The sequence below is a fragment of the Pagrus major genome, chromosome 7, assembly GCF_040436345.1.
Source record: "Pagrus major chromosome 7, Pma_NU_1.0".
Lineage (NCBI taxonomy): Eukaryota > Metazoa > Chordata > Actinopteri > Spariformes > Sparidae > Pagrus > Pagrus major.
In genome coordinates this window covers 198789-218788 of record NC_133221.1, presented here as the reverse complement: position 1 = coordinate 218788, position 20000 = coordinate 198789, and the positions used below count along the sequence as shown (strand labels likewise).

General features: G+C 43.0%; 1 protein-coding gene across 1 annotated transcript in view; it reads left to right on the top strand.

The window, feature by feature from the left end:
- Nucleotides 1–20000, top strand: part of plxnb3 (plexin B3) — a 70012-nt gene that overhangs the window by 10711 nt on the left and 39301 nt on the right. Inside the window, exon 2 of the mRNA XM_073470192.1 lies at nt 2900–2966. The gene's annotated coding sequence lies outside the window, so the exon portion shown is untranslated. The remainder of the gene's footprint in view (nt 1–2899; nt 2967–20000) is intronic.

Sequence of the window (20000 nt, the reverse complement as noted above, 5' to 3'; positions counted from 1 at the left end):
GCCAACAGAACGCGCTCACAACACTTCTACCAGTTGAGCGGCTAACTTCCTGTTTGCGCTCTGCTAGCTTAAATGTTGATAAAATGATGTCGTGGTGCGGCTCCAGTCGTTCTCAGACCGAACGGATCAGATTGTGACAGTGAAGAGTCGTTTCTCTGAGGCTGTGACTGTTACACACTCTTGTGCATCACGTCAAACTGTCACGTTGTGACAGTTTGGTGAGCAGCAGGCGAGCGGCTGAACAGAACAGACGCCATGTTTGTGTTCACAATCTGGTTTTATTATAAATCTGCTGACCAGTTAGAGTCTATTTGAATCTGCATCAAAGACTGCTGCACATATGGCTCAGTGTGTGTCACTGTGTGTGTGTGTGTGTGTGTGTGTGTGTGTGTGTGTGTGTGTGTGTGTGTGTGTGTTCCATATATGCAGATTACAGCTCTGTAATGTCTCAGTTTGGAGTTACAACCATCAGATTAACTCCACAGATTAGTGAATGAAGGCAGGCAGCCTAATCTATGGACTCTGAGTGTGTGTGTGTGTGTGTGTGTGTGTTTGTGTGTGTGTCACTGTGTTTGTGTGTGTGTGTGTGTGTGTGTGTTCCGGGTCAGGTTTAATGGGGATTAAATGCCTTGTGGCCTATTTGGAGGCTTCGGTTTTAGAGTGAGTCAAGAGGAGTTCAGATGAACTTCAGATGAAGTTCTGGCTCCTGATTGGTTGTTTCTGTCAGCGACTGTTTACATACAGAACATACAGACAGATCTATGATACATGATTAATGTGTAGATTTAAACTGTTCTGACATGTTTCTGACCCATCGTTCATGTGCAGTTCACTCCTCTTTAATTCCACCCAGCAGGGGGCAGCAGAGAGCAGGTGGCTCGTTGTGGTGCGTTCGGGTACACCTGAGATAAAACAGACGAGTGACGGAGGGAAACATGGAGCAGTGAAGTTCAGTAAAGACGTGAACACAGATCACAGCTGTTAGTTATTCTAATGTTTTCTGATGAGTGTGTGATGACGCAACACTGAGAAATACTGACACACACACACACACACACACACGCACACAGACTCTATAACAAAGCTCACAGACATTAACTTTCTGACGCTCCAGTTTTGTGGAGCTCCTCATGTTAAAGAATTACCTTTATGTTGATAAACAGTGACGTGATGTCACAGTGATTTCACTGTGACATCACTGACCATCTGATGTAAACAAGCTGATTGAATTCAAACAGTTACATTTGAGGAAATTGAGTTATTGATGATGAGAGTTCGTTCATCATCACCTCTCTGTCCTGACTGTGTCTGAACCGTGTTTGGGTCAGAACTAATTTGAAGGATGAAGGTCTCTCAGTAAAATCGTCTGTTTTTGCAGTGAGGTTCTGAATGGACGCAGCGTGAACATGAAGCAGTGGTAGGAGGAAGGTGCAGGGGCTGTATTGACGAGGACAGATGAGTGTGAGCTGCTCAGTCTATAGATCATCCATCAATACCTGCAGTGATTGATTAGCTGTACACTCCACGCTGCTCATTAACTCATTATTTGCTCCAGCAGACAAACAGGAAGTGATTCATTGCTTGACCTCACATTTGGCCTTGAAGGCAGATGGTTGATGAGGAGCGAATAAAGGAGCGATCCACCCAAAACACTCGAGTGTGGGCGGAGAGCCAGGACAGGAAGACAGAGACGACATCTGCTTCCACCAACACCACGACTTTACATCCCATAATACATGTTCATTCATTTATCAATGAAACAAAATGAAACAAACAAACACATCAACTGTTATTCACAAGACAACATCTCATTTAAATGTAAAGATGGACGGAGGACGAGAGGTGAAGACGGGCTGACAACATGTTTGTTGAGACAAAAAAAACCTTTTATTTCTGAGAGACAGACAGACAGACAGAGAGACAGACAGGCAGACAGAGAGACAGACAGAGAGACAAACAGACAGAGAGACAGACAGGCAGAGAGACAGACAGAGAGACAGACAGGCAGAGAGACAGACAGACAGACAGAGAGACAGAGAGACAGGCAGACAGAGACAGAGAGACAGACAGGCAGAGAGACAGACAGACAGGGGCAGACAGACAGACAGACAGAGACAGACAGGCAGAGAGACAGACAGGCAGACAGACAGACAGACAGAGAGACAGACAGACAGACAGGCAGACAGAGAGACAGACAGGCAAAGAGACAGACAGGCAGAGAGACAGACAGTTGGGTTCATTAGTTGTTTAATAATGAACTGTTCTGAGGTGTTGAAGACTCAGACGTGGTCTCAGGTTTCTCTCAGCCGGTCTCAGCCGGTCTCAGGTAAACAGCACCTGAACATAAAACCTCCTCCAGTGAGAAAATTCAAAACATCAACATTCGACTGTGAATAATGTCGTCATATATAAATATATAAAAATGTAAATGTATAAATATTAGGGCTTAATGGTGATCAATCACATGAACTCGGTTCTGATCCACAGTTGATGTGAACGACTTTGTTGTTCAGCTGTGAAGCTCAGCTTCATTCAGACTCTTCCTCTTTCTCCAGTTCTGTTCGTTTCTGCTGCATCGCTTCCTGAATTCACAAACTACGGGGCGGGCCGAGGGTCATAACGTGCATGCGTTAATCAAAAAAATGAACGAGAAGAGAAAGAGAGAGAAATTAGCATTAACATGTTATTATGACCCTGATGGATGAATATAAATACAGTGTGATCGTCTGCAGAGAAGAAGAGTTACACACCATCAGTCATTGTCAACAACACACACACACACACACACACAGTAGAACACACACAATGTGGCTGAATATTCAAACTGAACTTTATCGCTGTGTTGTTCTCTGACAGACAGAATCTGATCTGACACGCGTCTGTTTTTGTGTTCCTACAGGAAACGTCCTCCTGATGAAGAAGGTTCCTCCTCCTCACATCACACACGCAGCAGGTTGCCCCAACAGGTTGGTGCAACTCTAGTCTCTGTCTGCTGAGTCAGGGCGTCCAGCTGTAACCATAGCAACCGCTGACCTCAGCGAAGGCTGCCACATGGCGACCGATGATGTCATCATCATGGTCACAGGTTGCTCCGTGTGTTGTTGGAGTTTCTGGTTGAAGTTGCTCAGTGTTCAGTGATCTGATTGGTTGATTCAGGAATATTCAGACTGAGCCTCATTGACCCAAATATGTGTGTGTGTGTGTGTTTGTGTGTGTGTTTGTATTACAGAGCAGCCATTGTTCTCTCTCTGTAGTTTCCTGTTTGCTGTCAGTGTCTCTCGCTCATTAACAGACTCATTATGAATCATCATTAAAACCTGACGACGTCATCGAACAGTTAACACGCTTAACTCACAAAATAGGTGGGTGTGGTCACTGAGGACACTGTGACGTCACTGGTGGGTGTGGTCACTGATGTGCCGCCTGATCTAAAAGTTGTTTTAACTTTTCTCTAATTCAATTAGAAAAATGTCAACGAATTAACTTTGACATATTTGGATGTAAAAGTTAAAGCGTGGAGGCGCTGAGGGTTATCAATGAGTCAGATCTCTGTCCAATCAGATTACATTCTGTCAAACAGGAAACAATAAAGTTTAGATATCTGAATTTGTCAACTTGGTAAAAAAAAAATCAAGTTGAAAAGAGAAAAACTCATAAATCCAGAGACGCAATATTCAGATGTGGTTTATAAGATTCTGTGCCTCCGTACACTGTGCACATCTGTCATCGGTTTTTATTTCATTACCTCCAGGACTTTCTCTCAACGATGTGTTGATCTGGATTAAATACATCAGGTGTGTTCAGGTGTCTGTGACTGAAACAGTCTGTCAGCTTAAATCATGGCTCAGCAGTTCTGGTTGTTGTAAGATGTAGAGTGATACAGTGCGGTAGAGTTTGATGTTGGATTAGAATTGATTGAATTAAAGAGGACTGTTGGGCTGTGGCGGAGGTATACGCTTTACTGAGTGCCATTCTACTTTTCTTTGTGTCTGTTTATTTTACTGTGAACATCTGAAACAGAAACCTTCAACACAAATAAAGTTGAGTTAGATTTTTTCTGTAGTGTCTCTGCAACACACACACACACACACACACACACACACACACACACACACACACAGACACACACATACACACACACACACACATTTCCTCCCAATTACTGCGTGTCACCTTTCACCTCCTCCCCTCCCCCTCCATTCATTACTCCGCCTGGTTGGTTCGTCTCCCTACAAGCTGCTTTTCACGCTCTCTACCCCCCATCACTCCCCCCATCACCCTCCCTCTTCTCCTCCCCTCCTCCCCCTTTAAAGCCTCTTCACTCGTCCTTCATCTTTTGTTTCTGCTGGAAAGCCTAACACACCTGATAAACAACACACACGCACACACGCACACACACACACACACACACACACACACACACACACACACACACACAATCAATTGAATATAAGGTGCAGCCACACCCCAGCGCTCAGATCTGTGGCTGCACTTTGAGTTTTTATTGATTATTAAAATGTGAATAAAGTGAATTAAAGCCAGAAATGAATTTTCACTCTGACTGTTAAACCATGAAGATGTTGTCACGACTACAGTCTGTTAATGACTGCACTAGATATCATGTTTGAATCTTTAATCTTAACAATATTAATGAGGTCATAAAGGAAGTGATGACATCAGCACTGATGTGATGCTGATTATCATCTGTTTTATTTATAAAGACAAAATTCATAAATCACAGACTGATGTGAGCGCTCTGCCCTCAGAGGGGATCCTTTATTGGGACGGACACACAGGAAGTAGATGTTGTGTAAAGAGACTGAATGATCATCAGTTACACTGTAAACACAAAACAATACCACTGAGTCCGTTCACTGAGTCACTGAGTCTGTTCACTGAGTCCGTTCACTGAGTCACTGAGTCCGTTCACTGAGTCACTGAGTCTGTTCACTGAGTCACTGAGTCTGTTCACTGAGTCCGTTCACTGAGTCACTGAGTCCGTTCACTGAGTCACTGAGTCCGTTCACTGAGTCACTGAGTCTGTTCACTGAGTCCGTTCACTGAGTCACTGAGTCTGTTCACTGAGTCACTGAGTCTGTTCACTGAGTCACTGAGTCCGTTCACTGAGTCACTGAGTCTGTTCACTGAGTCACTGAGTCCGTTAACTGAGTCACTGAGTCTGTTCACTGAGTCCGTTCACTGAGTCACTGAGTCCGTTCACTGAGTCACTGAGTCTGTTCACTGAGTCCGTTCACTGAGTCACTGAGTCCATTCACTGAGTCTGTTCACTGAGTCACTGAGTCTGTTCACTGAGTCACTGAGTCTGTTCACTGAGTCACTGAGTCTGTTCACTGAGTCACTGGGTCCGTTCCCTTCTGTGTATTTGTATTTTATGGTTTAATGTGTGTATGTTTTTACAATATTCGTTTTCTCTGTGATCTCGTTCTTTCTCTCGTTTTTATTTCTTCTTTGTCGTAACTTTAAACTGGATGAGTAAAGTCTGATCCTGAGCTAAACTAGACATCTCTTCTGTGATTGGTCAGATGTGATTACGGTGTAATTTTTATGTGACAGAGTTAATGAGTGTTTGTGAGGCGAGACGTTAATACAGAGATATAAAATCACATCATACACGCTGCACCAGCTGTCCACCCACCCACACACACACACACACACACACACTTACCCAGGCCACACTTTGAGACCTCAGGCTGTGTGTGTGTTTTCTCTTTGTGTGTTTGATTGATGTGTGTGTGTGCAGCGGTGCATGTGACCCTGGGTAAGTGTGTGTGTGTGTGTGTGTGTGTGTGATTAATATTGCATGAGGGTCCTGATGAGAAGTGGACAAACACTCCCAGCTGAGCTCTAACACACACACACACACACACACACACACACACACACACACACACACATGAATGAATGCATGAATGTATTGTCACACACACACTCAGTCACATGAGGTCACACACACACACGCACATGTCTTACCAGCAGTGTGTTGTGTCACAGATAAGATGCTGCTGATAACACACACTTTCACTTTCACATCACATTAAACTGTCTATGGTAACCATGACGACCTGAACACTTTATGATTCTCACCTGCTGTGACCTGTCAGCTGTGAACCAATCAGACAGCAGAAAACACTAAACAAAAGTGAGGCTCACCTGAGCAGACACATCATGTGTAGACAGTGTGATGGTGTTTTATTTTGAAAGAAACACTTTTCTCTGCTTGTTGTGGAGAGCAGGAAGAGTGTGTTTTATTTTGGCATCTAGAAACAAAAATGAAGAGAGAGAAGAAACAACCAACAAGTAGAAGAATAACACAATCAAATAAAATCACCACAAACACATTATCGCTATCCTGTCAGGTTTAGAAACACCGTGTTTTATTTTGTGAAGATGAAGAAGATGAAGAAGGAGAAGAAGACAAAGAAGGAGAAGAAGACGAAGAAGACGAAGAAGACGAAGAAGACGAAGAAGGAGAAGAAGGAGAAGAAGGAGAATAAATCAAATCAAATCAAATCAATTATTTATTTTATAGCCCAAAATCACAATCACATTGCCTCAAAGGGGCTGAACGCCATCCTCCGTCCTCAGACCCTCGATTCAAGAGAGGAAGAACTTCACATGTTGATGGAAAAAAAAGAAGATGGAAGAAACCTCAGGAAGAGGAACCACAGAGGAGGGATCCCTCTCCCAGAAGAAGATGAAGAGGACGAAGAAGGAGAATGTTGGACAGAAGCTTCATCTTCTGCACCTGTACAACCTGCAGTTTAGTGACCATGTTGAATATCTAGCAGCTGCTTCCCATCATGCACTGGGGCTCACAGAGGGATTATTGAACCACCCATAGCAGCAGCTGATGGAGGAGAATCAAAGAGACAGATCAGCTGTGGGACTGTAGCACTCTGAGGATATGAAGCTGCTACAGGTCAGCTGAGACATGCAGAGCTGCAGCTAACGATCCTTTTCATTGTTGATTAGCTGATAAACATCTCTAACTGTGTCTGTCTGCTGTTTGGAGTGAAACAGCTTTGTCTCTGAAAACGATGCTGACAGTGAAGCAGAACAGATAAACAAGGAGCTGAAACTGAATATAAAGCCATGTGAGGCCACACGTTCATCACTACTACTCAGTGTTATGTACATAGTTGGACTGATAGAGTGTTGATGACGTGTTGATGTAGTGTCCATGAAGTGTCGATGACGTGTTGATGAAGTGATGATGAAGGAAGTGAAAGTGATTGTCATGTTATGACATGTTATCACCTGTTATATAGACTCAGTGTTATATAGACTCAGTGTCGTATAGACTCAGTGTTATAGACTCAGTGTCGTATAGACTCAGTGTCGTATAGACTCAGTGTTGTATAGACTCAGTGTTGTGTAGACTCAGTGTCGTATAGACTCAGTTTCGTATAGACTCAGTGTTGTATAGACTCAGTGTCGTATAGACTCAGTTTCATATAGACTCAGTGTTATAGACTCAGTTTCGTATAGACTCAGTTTCGTATAGACTCAGTGTTATAGACTCAGTGTTGTATAGACTCAGTGTTGTATAGTCTCAGTGTCGTATAGACTCAGTGTTATAGACTCAGTGTTGTATAGACTCAGTGTTATAGACTCAGTGTTGTATAGACTCAGTGTTATATAGACTCAGTGTCGTATAGACTCAGTGTATAGACTCAGTTTCATGTAGACTCAGTGTCGTATAGACTCAGTGTCGTATAGACTCAAGGTTTCAAGGTTTATTTTTATTTTCAACACTATACAACACTCAGTGTTGTATTGACTCAGTGTTATAGACTCAGTGTCGTATAGACTCAGTGTTGTATTGACTCAGTGTTATAGACTCAGTGTTGTATAGACTCAGTGTTGTGTAGACTCAGTGTTATAGACTCAGTGTTGTATTGACTCAGTGTTATAGACTCAGTGTTGTATAGACTCAGTGTTGTGTAGACTCAGTGTTGTATAGACTCAGTGTTGTGTAGACTCAGTGTCGTATAGACTCAGTATCATATAGACTCAGTGTCGTGTAGACTCAGTGTCGTATAGACTCAAGGTTTCAAGGTTTATTTTATTTTCAACACTCAGTGTTGTATAGACTCAGTGTTATAGACTCAGTGTCGTATAGACTCAGTGTCGTATAGACGCAGTGTTGTATAGACTCAGCGCTATAGACTCAGTGTTGTATAGACTCAATGTTATATAGACTCAGTGTTGTATAGACTCAGTGTTGTATAGACTCAGTGTTATAGACTCAGTGTTGTATAGACTCAGTGTTATAGACTCAGTGTTATAGACTCAGTGTCGTATAGACTAAGTGTTATAGACTCAGTGTTATAGACTCAGTGTCGTGTAGACTCAGTATTGTGTAGACTCAGTGTTATAGACTCAGTGTCGTATAGACTCAGTGTCGTATAGACTCAGTGTCGTATAGACTCAGTGTCGTGTAGACTCAGTGTCGTATAGACTCAAGGTTTCAAGGTTTATTTTTATTTTCAACACTCAGTGTTGTATAGACTCAGCGTTATAGACTCAGTGTTGTATAGACTCAATGTTATATAGACTCAGTGTTATAGACTCAGTGTTATGGACTCAGTGTCGTATAGACTCAGTGTCATATAGACTCAATGTTATAGACTCAGTGTTGTATAGACTCAGTGTCATATAGACTCAATGTTATAGACTCAGTGTTGTATAGACTCAGTGTTATAGACTCAGTGTTGTATAGACTCAGTGTCGTATAGACTCAGTGTCGTATAGACTCAGTGTTATAGACTCAGTGTTGTATAGACTCTGTGTTATCGACTCAGTGCCGTATAGACTCAGTGTTGTATAGACTCAGTGTTATAGACTCAGTGTTATAGACTCAGTGTTATTGACTCAGTGTCGTATAGACTCAGTGTCGTATAGACTCAGTGTTATAGACTCAGTGTTATCGACTCAGTGTCGTATAGACTCAGTGTCGTATAGACTCAGTGTTATATAGACTCAGTGTTATAGACTCAGTGTTGTGTAGACTCAGTGTTATAGACTCAGTGTTGTGTAGACTCAGTGTTGTATAGACTCAGTGTTATAGACTCAGTGTTATAGACTCAGTGTTGTATAGACTCAGTGTTATAGACTCAGTGTTGTATAGACTCAGTGTTATAGACTCAGTGTTGTATAGACTCAGTGTTATAGACTCAGTGTTATAGACTCAGTGTTATAGACTCAGTGTTGTATAGACTCAGTGTTATAGACTCAGTGTTGTATAGACTCAGTGTTATAGACTCAGTGTTGTATAGACTCAGTGTTATAGACTCAGTGTTATAGACTCAGTGTTGTATAGACTCAGTGTTATAGACTCAGTGTTATAGACTCAGTGTTGTATAGACTCAGTGTTATAGACTCAGTGTTGTATAGACTCAGTGTTATAGACTCAGTGTTATAGACTCAGTGTTGTGTAGACTCAGTGTTGTATAGACTCAGTGTTATAGACTCAGTGTTGTGTAGACTCAGTGTTGTATAGACTCAGTGTTATAGACTCAGTGTTGTATAGACTCAGTGTTATAGACTCAGTGTTATAGACTCAGTGTTGTATAGACTCAGTGTTATAGACTCAGTGTTATAGACTCAGTGTTGTATAGACTCAGTGTTATAGACTCAGTGTTGTATAGACTCAGTGTTGTATAGACTCAGTGTTATAGACTCAGTGTTATAGACTCAGTGTTGTGTAGACTCAGTGTTATAGACTCAGTGTTATAGACTCAGTGTTGTGTAGACTCAGTGTTGTATAGACTCAGTGTTATAGACTCAGTGTTATAGACTCAGTGTTGTGTAGACTCAGTGTTGTATAGACTCAGTGTTATAGACTCAGTGTCGTATAGACTCAGTGTTGTATAGACTCAGTGTTATAGACTCAGTGTTGTATAGACTCAGTGTTATAGACTCAGTGTTGTGTAGACTCAGTGTTGTATAGACTCAGTGTTATAGACTCAGTGTCGTATAGACTCAGTGTTGTATAGACTCAGTGTTATAGACTCAGTGTTGTGTAGACTCAGTGTTATAGACTCAGTGTTATAGACTCAGTGTTGTATAGACGCAGTGTTATAGACTCAGTGTTGTATAGACTCAGTGTTGTGTAGACTCAGTGTTGTGTAGACTCAGTGTTGTATAGACTCAGTGTTATAGACTCAGTGTTGTATAGACTCAGTGTTGTATAGACTCAGTGTTATAGACTCAGTGTCGTATAGACTCAGTGTTGTATAGACTCAGTGTTGTGTAGACTCAGTGTTGTGTAGACTCAGTGTTGTATAGACTCAGTGTTATAGACTCAGTGTTGTATAGACTCAGTGTTGTATAGACTCAGTGTTATAGACTCAGTGTTATAGACTCAGTGTTGTGTAGACTCAGTGTTATAGACTCAGTGTTGTGTAGACTCAGTGTTGTGTAGACTCAGTGTTATAGACTCAGTGTTGTGTAGACTCAGTGTTGTATAGACTCAGTGTTATAGACTCAGTGTTATAGACTCAGTGTTGTGTAGACTCAGTGTTGTATAGACTCAGTGTTATAGACTCAGTGTCGTATAGACTCAGTGTTGTATAGACTCAGTGTTATAGACTCAGTGTTGTATAGACTCAGTGTTGTATAGACTCAGTGTTATAGACTCAGTGTTGTGTAGACTCAGTGTTGTATAGACTCAGTGTTATAGACTCAGTGTCGTATAGACTCAGTGTTGTATAGACTCAGTGTTATAGACTCAGTGTTGTGTAGACTCAGTGTTATAGACTCAGTGTTATAGACTCAGTGTTGTATAGACGCAGTGTTATAGACTCAGTGTTGTATAGACTCAGTGTTGTGTAGACTCAGTGTTGTGTAGACTCAGTGTTGTATAGACTCAGTGTTATAGACTCAGTGTTGTATAGACTCAGTGTTGTATAGACTCAGTGTTATAGACTCAGTGTCGTATAGACTCAGTGTTGTATAGACTCAGTGTTGTGTAGACTCAGTGTTGTGTAGACTCAGTGTTGTATAGACTCAGTGTTATAGACTCAGTGTTGTGTAGACTCAGTGTTGTATAGACTCAGTGTTATAGACTCAGTGTCGTATAGACTCAGTGTTGTATAGACTCAGTGTTATAGACTCAGTGTTGTGTAGACTCAGTGTTATAGACTCAGTGTTATAGACTCAGTGTTGTATAGACGCAGTGTTATAGACTCAGTGTTGTATAGACTCAGTGTTGTGTAGACTCAGTGTTGTGTAGACTCAGTGTTGTATAGACTCAGTGTTATAGACTCAGTGTTGTATAGACTCAGTGTTGTATAGACTCAGTGTTATAGACTCAGTGTCGTATAGACTCAGTGTTGTATAGACTCAGTGTTGTATAGACTCAGTGTTGTGTAGACTCAGTGTTGTGTAGACTCAGTGTTGTATAGACTCAGTGTTATAGACTCAGTGTTGTATAGACTCAGTGTTGTATAGACTCAGTCAGAGGGGTGTGGTCTCTCTCTCTCTCTCAGAACAAACCCATGTCACACTCAGTGATTTACTGCCTTGCTCTACCACTCTCTCTCCAACTTCACGCCTCAAACCACTGATTAAATATTCATGAGTTGACCCCGCCCACATATCTGTGTGCAGCTGAGCCCCGCCCCCTCTGTTTCCACTGAGACTTGCTTTCTCTGTCTAAATGTCTCTCGCCGTCTCTCTCTCTCTCTCTCTCTCTCTCTCTCTCTCTCTCTCTCCCTGTGTGTGAATGTCTCTCGCCCTCTGTGGGTGTGTGTGTGTGTGTGAATGTCTCTGGCTCTCTCTCCCTGTGTGTGTGAATGTCTCTCGCCCTCTCTCTCTCCCTGTGTGTGTGAATGTCTCTCGCCTGCTCTCGCTCTCTCTCTCTCTCTGTGAATGTCTCTTGCCCCCTCTCTCTCTCCCTGTGTGTGTGAATGTCTCTCGCCCTCTCTCTCTCTCTCTCTCTCTCTCTCCCTGTGTGTGGATGTCTCTTGCCCTCTCGCTCTCTCTCTCTCTCTCTCTCTCCCTGTGTGTGGATGTCTCTTGCCCCCTCTCTCTCTCCCTGTGTGTGAATGTCTCTTGCCCTCTCGCTCTCTCTCTCTCTCTCCCTGTGTGTGGATGTCTCTTGCCCTCTCGCTCTCTCTCTCTCTCTCCCTGTGTGTGAATGTCTCTTGCCCTCTCTCTCTCTCTCTCTCTCTCCCTGTGTGTGAATGTCTCTCGCCCTCTCTCTCTCTCCCTGTGTGTGGATGTCTCTTGCCCTCTCGCTCTCTCTCTCTCTCTCTCCCTGTGTGTGGATGTCTCTTGCCCTCTCTCTCTCTCTCTCTCCCTGTGTGTGAATGTCTCTTGCCCTCTCTCTCTCTCTCTCTCCCTGTGTGTGAATGTCTCTTGCCCCCTCTCTCTCTCCCTGTGTGTGTGAATGTCTCTCGCCCTCTCTCTCTCAGAACAATGTGTCGTTCACAATAATGGGATTACAGCCATCCAGCCGGCTGCTCGGTCGCCCTCCCTCTCCCTCCTGTCATCCCCCTCTCTCTATCTTTCTCTCTCTCTCTTTTCATCTGTGTGTCGGTAGTCGTTAGTCCCCCTCTCTCTCTCTCTCTCTCTCTCTCTCTCGCCCAGTGAGCAGGTTCTTTCAATTCTTGTCGTCTGTTTTTTGGAGGAATGAAAGAAAGACGGACTGTTTCCTGAATGAAGTAAGTCTCTCTCTCTCTCTCTCTCTCTCTCTCTCTCATGTGTGGTGCATGAGTCTCTCTCTCTCAGTGATGAGGCTTTGATTGACAGCTGACTCTCATTAATTGTGCTGTGATCTAATTAGAGGGGCAGCAATCAGATCAGTGGTAGAGAGACATAGACTCCGACTGTCTCTCTCTCTGTGTGACTAAGTTCCCTCGCAGAGAAAAAAAGACGCTTCAGTTTCCTGCAGCACACAAACGTCTCGCTGCTGCTCTTTACTCTGCTGCTTAACATCATCACATGTTACTGATCCTGCGGCAGACACACAACTGTAACTGTGTAACTGTGTAACTGTGTAACATGTGTAACTTGTGTAACTCGTGTAACATGTAGCAGTTGTGTCTTCAGTGTGAGAGAAGATGAAATCTCTGTTAAAGAAATGAGACGGACTGAAACGTCTCTGGATCATAAAGAGCTCTTTGAGTTATAGAGTAAAGATCAGGGAGGCCATCAGAGGTATCAATACTTCAGATTACATGAGTACTAGAGTAGAACAGGAGGCTGTAGCTCAGGAGGTAGAGTGGGTCATCCAGTAATCGGAAGGTCGCTGGTTCCAATCCCTGGCTCAAGATACTGAACCCCAAACTGCTCGCATGGCAGCTGCTGACATCAGTGTGTGAATGTGATGAGTGTTGTGAAGACTGAAAAACACTGAAGAAATGTAACTCTGTTTAACATCTGATGTGTCATAATGTGTTTCATGTAATCAGTAGCTTGTTTTATCTGGGGACTCTGATCCACGATAGTTCAGACTCATTGTATTTATATAAATACACACTGGAGGTAGAGTGGAGTACTCTACTGAAGTAAAAGAACTGCATTCATTGTTTTACTGAACACTCACCTGTTCACTCAGGAACAAACTAACAGATAACTTGAACAGCTCGTTTGATATTATCATTGGGGTGATTTCATAGATGATTGATTGTGATTGGTGGTTTGCTGTCGGTGCAGAGCAACAAACCCTTCAATCAGACAAAGTGATGTTCAATCATTGATTGGTTGGGTATACCTGGTACAAACAAGAACAAGGTCCTTTCTATTTTGGACTTCATGTAAAATGACAGCTGAGTGAGAAAAGTCAAAAAGTCGGTTGGTTGGTTGGTTGAATGGTTTGTTGGTTGGTTGGTTGAATGGTTGGTTGAATGGTTGGTTGGTTGGTTGGTTGAATGGTTGGTTGGTTGGTTGGTTGGTTTATCAGCAGGATTACACATAAACATCTGAACAGATTTCCTCTGCACTTGTATGGAGGATGTGTCTCGGCCCAGAACAGACCTCATTAACTTTTCGAGATAAAGCATTTTTCCACATTTTGGTTAGTTTCTCAGAGAATTCATGGATCTGGATCATTAAAATCAGGTGTATTTAGGTGGCTGGTATCTATGAGTGAGGACAATTTGATGCAGATCCAAATAAAAATCCAGATCTAGCGGATTTAAATATGTTTTATGTTATATTGGATTAGGCTTGATTGAATTAAAGGGGACTGTTGGACCCTGGCTGAGGTATGCACTCTAAATGGAAAGGAAAGGACTTGCATTTCTACAGCGCTTTTCCAGTCTACAGACCACTCAAAGTGCTTTACAACCCATTCACACACACACATTCACACACTGATGACAGAAGCTGCCATGCGAGGTGTCAACTGCTCATCAGGAGCAGTTTGGGGTTCAGTATCTTGCTCAAAGACACTTCGACATGCAGCTGGGGGAGCCAGGGATTCGAGCCAGCCACCTTCCGATTACTAGATGACCCGCTCTACCTCCTGAGCTACAGCCGCCCCACTCTTCTGAGTAGTTTGTAGTTCTTCATCTTGTCTTTTTTAGATGAGTTAAAGCAGATGCAGACGTGTTACAACATGAAGGAATCTGACCGGAGACATTGTGTCTTAACACTCACATATTTTATAGATCAGATCATAAAGTGATCAATGGAGGAAATAATCAGCAACTGAGTCGTTACAGAAGTTGAGTTTGTTGTGATGGATTGGGTCCATCAGAACCAGTCAGGCTGCTGTCAGTTCATCAGGTGACAGAAACAGAAGAGTGTCAGCTTGGATACCTTCAGTCGTCCTGTGGAAACAGACTGAAGCATCATGTGATCTGATGATTTCACAGAGGTGTAACTCTTTGTTCTCCACACGTTCCTACAAACACCTGGGCATCACCTGCTGCCGTCTGATTCTATCATGAAGTGAACTGTGAGTCAGGCTGGGCCGTGTGGCCTTAAAATAATATCATCACATATACCTTCATATTTTAAAAGCTTCTCTAAAGCACTTAATTAAAACACGGACTGGGCGACAAAATCATAGATCACAATATTTTTCAGCAAATAAGCCGACTTCAACATTGATATTGAGACAAAACTGTTGGATGATTTCAGGGGCAGGTCCAGAGAATTTTCTGGTGGGGGGCACAGGGGGTAGCAACAATTAATCTGGGGGGGCCGCCCAAAAGTAACAAAAGTGAAGGCTGCCACTGATCGCCCACTTCAATATTTATATTGTACAGTTACACACTGTTTATGTTTTCATCTTGCTTTTCTTGACCACATTAAATCTGCTGGGTGTACTCTTAGCAAGTGGTAACACACAGAACACTAGGATGTTTGCTGTACAGAGTTAGTCAGAAGTTAGTGCTTCTAGCTCTGTACAGTGAACATAGCAGTGTTCTGTGTAGTAATCAGTTTTAAGCACCACTTAAATTCTTACAATGTAACAACAATATCCTATAATAATAAAAATAAATAAATAAAAATGTAAAATAGAATTAAAAAATAGAATAAAAAGCTCAGTGTTCTGTGTAGTTATCAGTTTTAATAAGACTCAGCACAATCATCACAATGAAATTTAGAACAGTAACAACAATATCTTAACATCAGTAGTGCTCAGCTTTATACAGTAAACATAAGAGATCACTTCAGTAATCAGTTTTAAGCAGAGTAGGTACCACCTACCACTAACAATAAGAACATTAACCATATTCTACACTCTAAATTTTTTATAATATATAGCATGAATTGCAGATATTTAACAAATACAGAATTTTAAGTGCATAGTGCCAGTTTTATACTGTGATTAAAAAGGAGGTATTAAAAGGAGGTATTTAAATTCCTTCATTCACTGAATAACTGTAAAATTCTGCAGAACACCACATTACACATTTTAAAGCTTTTCCCTAATACCTGCATTTTCACCTGGAGGTCCATGAGTGCTGGTCTGGCCCTGGACATGCTGGTCTGTGTTAGCTGCCTGGCTGCATTCAGTTTGACTCTGACTCTCACACTCCTGCTGGTCACCTGCACTTTCCCTGCTAATTTTCTTCTTAGTGAAGAAATTGGAGATGTCTCCCTGCCTCCGTTTCATACTGTAGTCTACATTGAAAACGTGTCCACAAACACAATGAAAAGCAACATGTTATTTGCACTGTACCAACATCACACAATGATATGATACTCTGTTGTTGACTGTTAATTCATGTCGCAAAACGCAAAACACACGACAGATGCTAACGTTACTGAAATAGTGGAGAGATGTTTATGCTTATCCAGATGGAGAGCTAACTAAAGTAAAACACACCTGCAGTGTTGTTTAAGAACAGTTCTCCATGCAAATTGAACCAAATTAGGCCCAAATGGAACAGAAGTTGGCAAAACATTGTTGTGACAGTCTTACAGAACCTGTAGTGTTCAGTTCTTACCTTAACTCGGTGCACCTAGGAGCATCACGCTGCAAAAAAAGTCGGTGACTGGTGAAGTTACACAAGTTCATTAGCAGAGCCGCGGAGCCACTTCCTTTGTATTTTTTCCAAAATAAAAGCCTTCATGAGTTGTTAACACAGTCTAGTCACACAAGGTTTCAGCTTTGCTTCCGTTTTACGTGCAGCGTCGGTAAAGAGCTTTACACAATGATTGATATTACCACGAGTCAATGACCATTGGGGGGGCACACGGGGTGGCCAATCAGATTGCGTGGGGGGGCGGGTGCCACCATGGAAGCCCCGCGTCTGGATGATTTTGTACTTTGAGAACAGATGAACACAATAAGATGTTTGATCAATAACGTGACCTCCTGATATCATCATGATAATGATGTATATGGTATGTGTTGCCCACCTCTAACTGTGATCTGATGGACCTGAAGCCTGCAGAGAGCTGCGAGGCCCGGCCCGGCCCGGCCCGGCCCAGCCCGGCCCGGCCCAGAGTCAGCAGCTGCTCATGATACAGATGTGGCTGTTTATGAATGTTGAATGTGATGAACAGGAAGTGATGTCATGGAGTAGAAGTTTCAGTTTGTTGTCAGAGCGGCTGATCACAGCTGTGTTCAGGTGGAGGTGATGGAGGAGGAGGTGATGGAGGAGTGTGTTCAGGTGGAGGTGATGGAGGAGGAGGTGATGGAGGAGTGTGTTCAGGTGGAGGTGATGGAGGAGGAGGTGATGGAGGAGTGTGTTTGAATAAAGGATCTCTCATTCTGTTTCTCTCTGTGTGATTAAACTTCACCTCGTTATTATAGTATTTCTGTCGTTTATTGCCAACCCCCCCCCTCCTCCTCCTCCGCCTCCTCCTCTCCCTCCACCACCCCCTCCACCTCCTCCTCCTCCGCCTCCTCCTCCTCCTCCTCCCTGTCTCCTCTTCAAAGCCTTGTTTTAATCTCTCACATGATGTTTTTGCTCCATGCCTGTTAAAGAGGCTCGATTTGTTTTAATAGAACTGCACCTCCTCCCCCCCCCCCCAACCTCCTCCTCCTCCTCCTCCTGTTTCTCCTCGACTCAGCGTCTCCACCCTGATGCAGTGAAATTAAAAATCATCTCTTCTCCTCCTTCTTCTGTTTCCTCGGGTTTCAAAGCGCTGACGTGTCTTTGTCGTTGTCTCGGCGGATTATCTCGTGTCAGCGACGGCGTGCAGAGGTCGACTTCCTGCTCGACTCTCACTAGAAGGTTTCCGTCGTTCAGTCCAGTTGTTTTTGACTCGTCTTTGTGTTTGTTGTCATGACAACTGAATCAGAACCAAACATGTGATTTAATGGAGGGTCTCAGTGCAGCAGTAGCAGTTATGAGTCCTGAATAGATAACATGATGATGTAGCTCCAGGTGGGTCTCTCAGGGTCACCTGGTCTCAGGTGAGTCTCCGGCTTCATCCTTTACCTCCAGTCACTCTTTTAGGTAAGACAAGTTTATCAGTTCACCTCCTCTCAACTATAAGCTGTTGAAGGATGGGAAGACACTTATAACAATATCATTTAAGAGCAGTCACGTACCAACAGTAATATTTTCGATCATAAATCTGAATGCTGCTCCTGAACCTAAAATCCAGACCAGAGGGCTGGACTCTTCAGACCGGAGCAGCACATCATACATACACCAGTCAGAGCTTCTGACACCTGCAGGAGGATTTTAAAATCAATTTTCTAACAGGAAGCCAGTGTTGGTATTAAATATAATTTATACCAACATTCTTATCTGAGCAAAGACTGGCATAAACACCTGGTCCTCAGCTGGTGTCAGGTCCAGGAGGGGGTTAATAGCCTCGGGGTCAGCTGGTCCCTGTGGACCCCCACCAGCAGAGAGAGTAGGGTTCTGCTGGAAGATGTGTTGTATATACAATACAATATATGATGTAAAGAGTGAGGTCGGTTAAATGTGTTATCTTCAGACTTCAGTCTCCTGAGTGGAGCTCCACTTTTTCTATCTGAATTCATTTTGTCCTCATAATGTGACTCATATTGATTATCATCGATCAATCAACCAATCAGCTGCAGAATCACATCCTGAACATCTAATCTAATACAGTGAACTGTGTTTAATACAGTGAGCTGTGTTTAATACAGTGAGGCGTGTTTAATACAGTGAGCTGTGTTTAATACAGTGGACTGTGTTTAATACAGTGAGGCGTGTTTAATACAGTGAGGCGTGTTTAATACAGTGAGCTGTGTTTAATACAGTGAACTGTGTTTAATACAGTGAGGCGTGTTTAATACAGTGAGGCGTGTTTAATACAGTGAGGCGTGTTTAATACAGTGAGCTGTGTTTAATACAGTGAGCTGTGTTTAATACAGTGAACTGTGTTTGATACAGTGAGGCGTGTTTGAGGTGCATTAACATGTCTGAGTGTTAACATGGGTGTCATCGTGGGGAACCTGTGAGTGGAGGTGGAGATAAACCCCCACCTTGTGATCTCCTGCTGATCAGAACCACTTATACACTCTTTTAATTGGAGAGGAGGCCTCAGCTGTAATATCATCACATACTCACACTTGTCGTCGTCGTCCCCCCCCCCCCCCCCCGCCACACACACACACACACATAGAAACTGTTTGTGTGTGTGTGTGTGTGAGAGAGAGAGAGAGAGGGGGGGGGAATGTGAGAGGTGATGGGCGTTAATGATATTGATGCTAATTCCATCACTGTGTGTGTGTGTGTGTGTGTGTGTGTGTGTGTGTGTGTGTGTGTGTGTGTGTGTGTGTTGTAGTGTTTGAGTATCAAAGTCTTGTAGTTATTAATATTTCATACTTGCAGTGATCAGTATTCAGTTTGTGGAGGTTTGGTTCAGATGCTGCTGTAGAGTCCTCCTGCAGTAAAATACAGTGGAGACACAGTAGAGACACAGTGGAGACAGAGTGTAGACAGAGTAGAGACGCAGTAGAAACACAGTGGAGGTATTTACTGTATCATAGAGACACAGTAGAGACACAGTGGAGACAGAGTGGAGACACAGCGGAGACACAGTGGAGACAGAGTGGAGACACAGTAGAGACACAGTGGAGGTGTTTACTGTATCATAGAGACACAGTAGAGACACAGTGGAGGCACAGTGGAGACAAGGTAGAGACACAGTGGAGGTATTTACTGTATCATAGAGACACAGTAGAGACACAGTGGAGACAGAGTGTAGACAGAGTAGAGACGCAGTAGAAACACAGTGGAGGTATTTACTGTATCATAGAGACACAGTAGAGACACAGTGGAGACAGAGTGGAGACACAGCGGAGACACAGTGGAGACAGAGTGGAGACACAGTAGAGACACAGTGGAGGTGTTTACTGTATCATAGAGACACAGTAGAGACACAGTGGAGGCACAGTGGAGACAAGGTAGAGACACAGTGGAGGTATTTACTGTATCATAGAGACACAGTAGAGACACAGTGGAGACAGAGTGTAGACAGAGTGGAGACGCAGTAGAAACACAGTGGAGGTATTTACTGTATCATAGAGACACAGTAGAGACACAGTGGAGGATCATGTGACTTGTTTTGATTCAACTTCACATCTT